The sequence below is a fragment of the Sinohyriopsis cumingii genome, chromosome 9 (assembly GCF_028554795.1).
Source record: "Sinohyriopsis cumingii isolate HCF-2022 chromosome 9, ASM2855479v2, whole genome shotgun sequence".
Classification (NCBI taxonomy): Eukaryota; Metazoa; Mollusca; class Bivalvia; order Unionida; family Unionidae; genus Sinohyriopsis; species Sinohyriopsis cumingii.
The window spans coordinates 1,892,501-1,902,186 of record NC_142969.1 but is presented as its reverse complement, the minus strand read 5'-3'; the positions used below and the strand labels follow the sequence as shown (position 1 = coordinate 1,902,186).

At 33.3% G+C, this 9,686-nt stretch overlaps 1 protein-coding gene across 1 annotated transcript in view; it reads right to left on the bottom strand.

The window, feature by feature from the left end:
• Nucleotides 1-500: 500 nt before the first annotated feature.
• The window catches only part of LOC149791172 (uncharacterized), a 39,440-nt gene continuing 30,254 nt past the window's right edge, over nucleotides 501-9,686 (bottom strand). Inside the window, exon 3 of the mRNA XM_089971312.1 lies at nucleotides 501-6,946. The gene's annotated coding sequence lies outside the window, so the exon portion shown is untranslated. The remainder of the gene's footprint in view (nucleotides 6,947-9,686) is intronic.

Genomic DNA, 9,686 nt, shown 5'->3' with positions numbered 1-9,686 from the left:
CCCTACTACATTTGCACTAAATTTAACCCCAAAAAAATGAAACTTAATCCGAAGATGTGGTCAGCCAAAAGTTTTAATACTAGCTTAAAGCCATGCACAGTTTAAAAAGCCCAACAATGAATCACAGTCTAACATGTCATCAGTTCCCCAAAAATATGTATACAGGCCAATCTTTGAAAACAAATCCGCAAACATATTTGAAGACGTCATCAGACCAGGTAGAAGAAAATGTTTTGTATCATATATTTGAAGACATCTCAAAGCACTTCGTGCACGAACATTAAACACGTGACTTCTTGGAAAAACAGCAATTTATGAATTTCTATGGAGGATTTCCAAAACACACTCTGAATATTGATGTATCTTGCCTTCAGGCTTCGTTTCAGGTGAGTTTCAGTCCAGTTTATATATCTGCAAATCTAAAATCAAATCAATAAATTCAGCAACGTTATTGTTTCTATATCATAAAGAGTATAAAAACAACAAATCGTAATAGATAATGATTTTCTTCATCTTTAATTTGACATATAATGCATTCTCCTATCATATAATCAATGACATGTAGTACAATCACGTGTTCTGTTACTCTTAGCACTAAGCCGGACATAAATATCACAAATTATTATCTTTCTTAGTTAAAAAATAAATGTATAAACTTTAAAATTAAATTTTAAACATCACAAGAAAAATTCATAAACAGGAAAAACATACAATCATTCCTTTATAATCATTTTCTCTGAATAAGCAAATCGCAAATATTAAATGCAGGTAATAACAAATAAAAAACAAAAAATGTATGCACAACATCATATCTATACAAGCTCACAACAAAACAGATAATGAAATTTACAACAGCATGCGACATGACAAAGTCATGTTTAGAGAAAAAAAATTACACGCAAAAGTAATCAGGGAGCACTTTCTGTTTGCTATTATGCGCATTTACATCATTGGAATTAAAAGTTCAAAATTCCAAAATTGTTATGCATCAAAACAAAAATGGTGCTGTCTCATTTCGTTCCGTAATGGGAGCTAACTCTAAGACAAACGTTAACAAATGGTGGATTTTTGCGCTCAGCACTTTATATGAATGATTTCTGATTAACGAAACGACAGAAACAATTGATAATTTACTTCATGAGTTTTCTTTCTGTTTAAGTATAGATTTAGATTAAGTTCTTACCTTCTCTATCAATAAATACATATGAATAAAATTATCACAATATTTTCGGTAAAAACAAAGTTGTTCGCGGAACGGGTGGAATCGCGTATGTCCTCTATTCAATCCCAGCTAAAGTCAAAATGCCGAGCATAACAAACGTTTCTTTGTATTTTATGTATAGGCGTTAAAGTTGTCTTTTATTTAATGAAGAACTTTTTGAAATTATAAGCATTTCCCTTTGCTACAACAAAAACTGAAAATGAAAATAATGATTTATGGAACTTCAATAGGAGTCTGTATTCTAGTTAAAAGCATCAAACTTCAGTAATAATTGTATTAATTCCCAATAAATCACACAATCCTAACTCAAAACGGCTGCATGATTCTATTGAATATTTCCATATTTATAATTAAGATCAGCTCATGTATCAAGCGGCATCGTACGATTGTGTCATTTGCCCTTGATGCATGGCAAAACACATTTCCATCAGCCTAGCATTCCCATGATTCCATCCGTGCATACCACTCCAAAGAGACAGATTTCACTCAAATTGATTTTCTGTTGCATAGCATCATTTGAATTCAAGAATAAAAATACTATGTAAAAAGAGCTATATTTAAGCTTGTCAGAAGCACTAAAATATGCTAATTATGTTCAGTATCAACACATTTACGTGAAATCAAATTTAATCAACAACGTACAAAATCTAGATTATCATTATGGGCATTTAGTCTTCAACATGTAAAAAAAAAGGATTATACCAGATGAACGATGCAAGATTCAACTGATTCAAATGAAGAGATAAATCTTAATTTTCAGACAAATCATGTGACTATTGAGATAAAATTAAACTTTGCATTCCTGTTGTATTTTCACCAGCTGTTATGACAATGTTAGGGTTCTAGGTGCAAAGTTGATATATGGGGAGTATATTTAAAAACACAGTTGCCGAGAAAATTCGTGTACAAACTTGGTCACCCGGTGGGGAGGGGGAAGATAATCTAGCACGCATGCATTTATCAGACTTAGAGTATTTTACATATGTGAATGGTTGTTTAAGTTTTTATTAAATTTCTACCATGGTACACATCATTCATATAAAGCACACATTAAAAGGAGATTGTTAGCTTGATGGAATATTAGTTGATTAACTATTAATGGTAAAGTCGCATGCTCATGTTAAATTCTATTAATGGAATAATCCAATGATCATGTTAAATTTTATTAAAGGAATAGTCCAATGGTCACGTTAAGTTCTATTAATGGAATAGTCCAATGATCACGTTAAGTTCTATTAATGGAATAGTCGAATGATCATGTTTAATTCTATAATTGAAATAGTCCAATGATCATGTTAAATTATATTAAATGAAAAGTCGATTGATCATGTTAAGTTCTATTAATGGAATAGTCCAATGATCATGTTAAATTCTATTAATGGAATAGTCCAATGATCATTCTAAATTCTATTAATGAAATAGTCGAATGGTCATGTTACATTCTTATTTACAATGTACTAGAGCAATATTCCTTCCTTTGAACTGATTTACGTTACATTTTTTAAACTATAGTTATCACAAATTATACAACCAAGTCAAAATCCTAATTTCTTAGACCCAAAAGGTACACATAAGCATACCTTTAAAATCAACAAATTGTTGTTTTTTAAAAAAAAAAAAACATTTTGCTGGACAACAAAATGCTAACACTTTAAAATGTATCCATGTTAATTTGTAAATCAATGCACAACTGACAATGGACATTGGCTTTTTTCCTTGTCACAATTTTGGAGATTAGAACGATCTAGAAGAATACTTGAAAGGGAAGCAATCGAGCTAGGTTGTATCTAGTTTGTTTTGATAGGGGCCTGTAAGATAACATTATTTGTTCACCTGCACTCATCTTTTATAAATGTCCTATAAATCAGAAGAAAAGAAAAAAATTCAAACATTCAAACTGAACAGGTAAAACTAAGTTTCTAAAAAAGGAACATAAAACATAGATATGGCAAGCAATGATTCATGTGAATATTATGTGCCATGACGGATTCATGATTCTAGCATAGAACGTTCTCTCCAATTAAATATCAAATGACACCGATTTACCTGTATAGCATTTTATATTTACCTTAGTTTCAGACGGTTCCAGTAAAATTTATATCATTTTCCCTGAAAAATCATTCAAGTAAAATAATAACAAGAACAGGAAATGTTGAGTGTTGTTATTGTCGTTTAAGCTGAATGTTGGTTCATTATGTTTGGGACACGTGCTTTGTTATTCGGAAGATCTGCTGACTGCACACCCACCAAATAACAATAGGTTGCAAGCTGACCGCAAACCTTCCAAATAACAATAGGTTGCATGGTTAAGATACAAAATTCAGTAAGACTGAAAAAATATGTATCCATTTAAGAAATGGTATTTAACATCTTTTTAAATCTATCTATAAAACCAAATGCTTTAAAAACATTAACTATATGAAACCAAATGATTTAAAGACATTAGCTACACGAAACTAAATACTTTATGGACATTAACTATAAGAAACCAAGAGTTTTAAAAACATTAGCTATAGGAGACCAAATGCTTTATAGACATTAGCTATATGAAACCAAATACTTTAAAGACATTAGCTATACGAAACCAAACGCCTTTTAGGCATTAGCTATATGAAACCAAATACTTTAAAAACATTAGCTGTACGAAACCAAATAATTTATGGACATTAGCTATAGGAAATCAAATGCTTTAAAAATATTAGCTGTACGAAACCAAATGCTATATGGACATTAACTATAGGAAACCAAATGCTTTATGGACATTAGCTATAGGAAACCAAATGCTTTATAGACTTCAGTTATACGAAACCAAATGCCTTTTAGACATTAGCTATATGAAACCAAATACTTTAAAGACATTAGCTATACGAAACCAAATGCTTTAGAAATTAGCTTCAGCCGATTGAGCTTGATACTTCAGGTATACTAATTGACTCATTTTACATCGGCACTATCAAGATTTAACAAAATATGATCGACTTCACTATGTACTTAACCCCCCACCAAACACACGTGTGTGTATGTGTGTGTGTGTGTGTGTACATTTTAAAACTGTCGTAGGTCCTTAAATATGCTTGTCGAAAATAACCTCAAATTCAATTAATGTTTCACGCTGAGATATACCTACTGAATATGCATTTTACATTTTAAGAAAGGCATATCATTTGAAACGAAATTTTGGAGTTTCGTAATTGGATTTTCTTCACAGGGTCATGATTATACCATACTGTATTGAAAGTACTCAGCACTGCCAATACGTCACGGGGTATACTATATATACTTATCTGTCGATATGGATTGCCAATACGTCACGGGGTATACTATATCTACTTATCTGTCGATATGGATTGCTCTGGTATTCTATGGAAATCAAACCGTATGCTAGCGAGACAGTTGTAAAAATAACGATGTACATTGCCGAATTTGTTTGTATACATCGTCATGATTTGAACTGAATAAGATTTGCTTTGTATATCTGCTGTTGTATTTGTCTGAAGAAAGTATTATCATTCAAAACTATACATTTTCCATAGCAATCAAGCCAAACCAAGTCAAAATAGATGAAATGTCGCGAATACTTTAAGAAGCCTAATGTAGGTATCAAATTATACACATCATAACATAATTTTGAACTGGGGATCTGACTGCAAGACGAGAATCATAATATAATTTTGAACTGGGGATCTGACTGCAAGACGAGAATCATAACAGCATTTAGTACTGGTGACCTGACTAAAGGACAAGAAACATCATAATTGTTTTAGAAAAGGTCACATATAGACACTCTTCTCGCCTGCCCCTCTCAAAACAGCCCTTATTTTTTCCACTTTAGTTAAAATATTCAAGATTAGCTACAAGGATGGGGGGGGGGGTGACGCGGTACACTAAATTATAGAAGTATGAGAGCTAGTAAACTTGGAAGTGGAAGAAAATAAAATTTTCAAATATATTTTTTTTAATTGGAAGAAGAATACAAATTTTGGAAGACATATTAAGGACCAGACGATCTGCAATGCAAACAATAATCGTCGGTACTCGGTACACTTACATGAAGAACGAAACGCACATTAATTCATGCATTGAAACGTAATAATAATAATAATAAGTTCGAGTGTAGGCGACTCTGGGCCAGCTTCAATAGGCTTTTCGCACAATATAAAAATGATAAAGAAGAAATATTTGCTTAAATGTAACCTTTATCTTTAAAAAAAAAGGACGCTTTCTTTCAAAATAGTAACAACAATAATCACCATTTTGATTAAGGTCTTTTAATCATACTAAACTCATCCGGTAACAAAGTCACCTGACCTGACTCTATACTCACAAACACCTTGCAAATTACATTAATTCCATTTGGACACTGTATCAGTCCAACCACCTAAAATTTGAAGAAGTACGTTTAAATAAAAGGAAACAATAAAATAAACTTTGAGACAACTAGTTCTATTATCTATCGAATATACAATTAAGCGAATTATTAGTTTCTTTACAAACGGAAAGTACAACCATAAGAAAAAAGTTCTTAAATTATCGCAGGAATGGCTTCTGATATCGTAACAAAGTGTGATCAGTATTGATACCCCAGTCTGTTTGCAAACACTGAGGTGCAAATATGGATTTGACTCAAGATGGATGAAGTTTACATATTGTTGTTGTTATTATTATTATTATTGATGTTGTTGTTGTAAAATGCAATGTACCATAAGGTGATAGCTTTATGGAAAACATATGGATGACAACATTGATTTTAGCATTTAGAACGAAAACAAAACTTATTTTCTTTAATGTCTTTCCAATCTGTAGCACTTGGGGACTAAAATAAGATACAAGATACAAACTATATTTACATTGATACACTCTGATTTTAAAGGTTACTGCTTTTATTCCTATTCATTATTCCATGAAATGTATCCGTATTTGACGCATGCGTATATTTGAAGAACCTCGTAAGAAATATATGTTTTGTATTCTACATTGCAATCCGTAACCTGATCCTGAATTACAAAAGCTTTCAAGACCTCAAAAGTCGAACAATACAAGATATTCAACCATATAATGGTATGCGAACTGTTCGTTAAAGTGCCGTGGCTTGTGATGTTTTGTGACTATCAAAGTGCATACCCGGAAGCTGTTGGTGTCGCTGCTCCCTGCACGTGCTATTCGGAGACCACGATTGTTCTTTTGGACGATTTGTAGAGGCGGATTGTGACTGTGAACTCGTGTCCTCTGAAATATTCTTATCGTTGCCAGTTTCTTGAAACAAATCAGGCTTGTCTATAATCGCTGATCTAGTTTTTGACTTCTGCTTGAATCTGCCAGAGCGCGATATCGACATTGTGTGCCGTAGTCGGGAGTTTTTCTCCTTCTCGCCTTCCGATTGCCAGGGGATTTCTTCATTCCAACTATCAGTTCTCTTTAAATCTGGTTTTCCATCCTTTGACTTGGATTTCTTTCCCCAAAATTTTAGCCAGGACATGGTTCCTGTAGTGTGGGTATCCAAAAGAACACGGGTTTCACGAAAACTCTAGGCGTATCCGCCGATTAAGACAAAAAACTACTGAATACAGGTCCTGGTGAAATGTATTTCGTTAAATAATTAAAGAATTTGTACTGGTTTACTTCACTGACACATCCATTGGAAACTTTTTTCCACCACGTAAATAATCCTTCAGTTTTAAAATAGTTGCTCACCTTCTTCTCGGGCCAATTGAATTATTTCACATTCTGAAATCAAATGTAAAGAATAAAATATGAATGACAATCCATGAAAGTTATGACAGTTAATTAAAAGGATGATTATTAACGCATAATTATGAGCAAATTTCTACATATTTGTTTCGGGAAACGTGTCCTTCTAAATTTTCTGTTCATGAGCGACAGTGGATGATTGTTTGCTAACAGAACTTGAGGACCAATATGTACATTACGGAGTCTAAAAATAGCCACGTATGCATATCTAATAATAAATACAAACATTATATTTGGTCATTTTGCAAGAAAAGATTTTCACGATTAAAGTAATCCGTGGCAAACCAATTATGACACAAACATAGTACTAGCATCGTCAATGCAGTTTGCGGTAGCTCCGCTTTTTGTGATGAATATTCGTGTCCCTATCAAGACGTGTAAATCCAATTGATAAACGAAACTTGTATTGAACTTTTTCTGGTCCTTAAAGATCTGACGTAGATAAGCTTACACATATTGCTAGTCACGTGTCAGTGCAATGGCCTCCTACCTCAGACAATGGCATATAAAATTGATTTATGACAGTTTTATTCCAAGCATGCCTTCCGTCACAATTTGCTTCGATCAGCTAATTACTCAGATTTTCCAGCTGGATAAATTCATTATAACGCATATCTCATTTAAATGCCTATAACATTTTCATTTTAATAGCATCCTTTTCCTTGTATAAGATCTTATTTTCGAATTAGTAGATACCTGGTTAAAACGAACAGAATGAGTTGGTGTCTTGGTTCTCCGCTTAAAAACAGGTTTTACCACACTTTCAACAATACCCTGTTTAGGAACATTTTGACAAAATAATGCACGTTTGTATATTGAGCCAACTGAAGCAGACTGATTTGTTCTAAATTACATACTTTTAAGCCTTTGTAAGTCGACAAAGGTAACTTTCTAGACTTGTTGTTGTAATTTGGTTATGTCACCCTACCAGTGGTCATGGATAGACTTGATCTCAAATAGTATTATGGATAGACTGGTACTCGACCATTTGGCACCTCTGTTATATTATTTAAACTGTTACGTTCTTAAATTGGGCCCCGAATATGGTACTGTCTTAATCCAAAAATATTCATAACGATACGCGGTAAACAAAGAGAGAATGCCGGGTAATGGGGTAAATATTGACAGTCACTTGAATGATATGTATTATGTGCTTGCCATTTTAGATATAAGCAATCCCTGTATGTGTGTGAAGTCACTCAGTTATTCCATCAAAACTTTGTTTTATTATATACGTTGTACGCAGAAATATAGATAGAAAGAAACTTTTCTTGAGTTTTTTTATATTTTTACGGCACTTTTAACCGAGTATTGTTTGTACTATGTTGAGGAAATTGGAGCTAAATCTCTTTCCAAGAACACACAGAATCCATGGGCACCTACACATAGGGGCGGGGTGGGGCACTTGCCCTCAACCCCTGGATTTCACTTCCAAACATGTTTTGGCCCACAACAGTAAAACTCAATAGTTAACCACTAAATGTTTGCCCCCCCACCCCCCGTCCCGAAAATAATTATGTGGGCGCTAAAGAGAGAAGCAGACGGCCCTGGATGAACTGGGCGGGTATCGAACCCACAGTCGTTGCATTACGAGTCAGACACTCTACCAACTAAGCAACCGTGGCTGAAAAATAAAATAAAACATAGCTTCCTAGCACTCCTTACGTAAAAGCTATAGGCTGGTTAAATATTGCATTCATATATGTTTATATGCATTTTGACGTTATTTTTTGGCATCGATGTTATTACTTAACAATTCGATATTTCCGAGGGACTCTGGGTGACCGAGTGGTCTCCGTGTTGTCCGGAGACCCGTTAATGTTGTCCTAGCACACAGGATAAAGGCTCATCCCCGTTCAGTGTGTAGATGCACAAGATGCAGTAATAACAGAAAAAACAAAACATGAATGTATTATTTTTTGAGTGAAACCCCGGCATTGCTTCATTTACTCAGTACATTTTCTATGCGACCTTAACCACGACACAATTTTGTTTTTGCTCCAGTGGTAAAATAATGGCTACATTTTCAATACCGTAGATGTCATTGTTGTTGCTGTTAGTGTTTTACTGTTGTCGGCACCTCTGTTTTCGTCAGTATAATTCTCATCGTATTATGATTATCATCATAATCATCGTTATTATTATTATTATCATTATTATTATTATTATTATTTATTATTATTATTATTATTATTATTATTATTATTATTATTATTTATTATTATTATCATTATTATTATTATTATTATTATTAATTCCATCTCAATTATCGATCTATCATAACAAGTAGTAAATAGGCCGAGGTGACATTTCTTTACCATTCATGGCTTTATTATTTATTCGCTTATCACGCCGCTATTGATCACTTATGACAGATAATAGTACGCACTAAATTAAAACAATAGGCAAACCAGTCAGGACTGTACAAGTAGAACATGCTGATACATGCTCAAAAATATGCAAAACCGTGCCAATGGCTGTCCTCTCCATTCCTGACGGCGATTACACGCAATGCAATCTGCTATTATTAACTGTCGCCAAGTGAAATCGGTCTTGAGAGTAGTCAATATAAATGAAAGATCAGTTCCACTACAGTGTCCGTAAATAACAGAACGTAATGCGTCGATAATATAAAGAACGTAATGCATGGATAATGAACATATTATGAAGAATATCAGGGGGTAATATTGGAAAAAAATACTACTCAAAATTAATA